Source organism: Salvelinus sp. IW2-2015, linkage group LG4q.1:29 (assembly GCF_002910315.2).
Source record: "Salvelinus sp. IW2-2015 linkage group LG4q.1:29, ASM291031v2, whole genome shotgun sequence".
Lineage (NCBI taxonomy): Eukaryota > Metazoa > Chordata > Actinopteri > Salmoniformes > Salmonidae > Salvelinus > Salvelinus sp. IW2-2015.
The window spans coordinates 26,999,332-27,001,199 of record NC_036842.1 but is presented as its reverse complement, the minus strand read 5'-3'; positions in this window follow the sequence as shown (position 1 = coordinate 27,001,199).

Here is a 1,868-nt window from a genome sequence, read left to right as displayed (position 1 = left end):
GGTAGCTGGTGATGTGTGTTTAAAACAGGTACAAATATGGCAGAAATGTACACGTAGGGAAAAACAGCAGACTTTTGTTTGTGTGATAATAGAATTGAAGGTGATGAGTAATTAATATCTAAACAATGATAATGTTAATCAAATTGTCACTGTAGAGAGAATGAGTAAAAGTTATATAATACTGAACAATAGCCAATATTCCGATTGCTCCTAAACACACTTCCAGCATAAATCTATGCTGTTTGTCTCGTAATACTGTGACAGAGGAACACATTGGTTATATAGTCCACCTGCCTGAGCTTCCGTTCAATGTCAAATGTTACAAATTGTCCAAAATACCCATCTCTGCCTAGTTTATCAAGGTCTCTATGCCCTGAGAAGACCTGCTATTGTTACGACGCAAACACGTACTCTGTGTGTGGTCTCTCTCCATCGAAGACTGAGGCAGCTCTCCGCCTCCCAGCTCTCACCTTGTTGAAACCCTATCGTTTTGCTGTAGGTGACAAGGGAAAGAGACTACATAATGAAATAACTGAACTGTGTTATTTGAACCTCCAGGCTTTCTCCTACTCCTTCATCATCAATTTTTATTTTATATAGCCTTCTACAATCACTAATACTCGAAGTGCGTATCAGACACCCAGCCTAAAACCCCAAAACAGCCTATAATGCAAGTGTAAAGCACGGTGGCTAGGAAAAACCCTAAAAGGCCAAAACTAGGAAGAAACCTAGAGAGGAACCAGGCTAGAGGGTGGCCATTGTCCTCTTCTGGCTGTGCCCGGGTGAATTATAACAGAAGGCCATGCCAAGAATGTTCAAAAATGTTCATAAGTGACAAGCATTGTCAAATAATAATCATGAATAACTTTCAGTTGCTTTTCATACGATTCATCAGAGTTAAAAAAAACCAACAGGTTCAGGGGACAGGTGCGGTTCCAATAACGCAGCCAGAACAGCTGAAACTGGAATATAAGCAAAGCCAGGCGGACTGGGGACAGCAAGGATCACCACGGCGGAGTCCCGACCATTGGTCCTAGGCCCAAGGTCCTCCGAGAGAAAGAAAGGAGAAGGAGAAAATTAGAGAGAGGCCAAGATTTTCAATGTTATAATGCATAGCTATGGTCAATAATATCAGATAATCTCAGTTCGGCTTTCATAGCCGATCATTAATGAGTGAAAAACAGCAGGTCTGGGACATGGTAGGGTTCATTAACCGCGAGGCAGAAACAGTTGTTAAACGATAGCAGCAAGGCCAGGCGGAACTGGGGACAGCAGGAGTCCACCACGGGCCGTAGTTCGCCCGACATATGGTTCCTAGGGCTCAGTCCTCGCGAGAGAAAGAAAGAGAGAAGAGAAAATTAGAGAGAGAGCCAGATTTTCAAAATGTTCATAATGACAAGCAATGGTCAAATTAATCCCATGAAATAAAATTCAGTTGGCTTTCATAGGCCGATCATTAAGAGTGAAACAGCAGGTCCTGGGCAGGTAGGGGTTCCGTAACGCCAGGCAGAACAGTTGAAACTGGAATATGCAGCAAGGCCAGGCGGAACTGGGGACAGCAGGTGTCCATCATGCCCGGTATCCTGACGTATGGTCTAGGGCTCAGGTTCTCAGAAGAGAAAGAGAGAATCGAGAGAAGTAGAGAGAGAGGATACTTAAATTGCACACAGGACATGGATAAGACAGGAGAAGTACTCCAGGTAACCAACTGACCCGTAGCCCCCGACACAAAAACTACTGCAAGCATAAAAACTGGAGGCTGAGACAGGAGCGGTCAGGAGACACTGGGCCCATCCGAAGAAACCCCCGGACAGGGCCAAACACAGGAAGGAGTATTAACCCACCCACTTTGCCAAGCACAGCCCCCG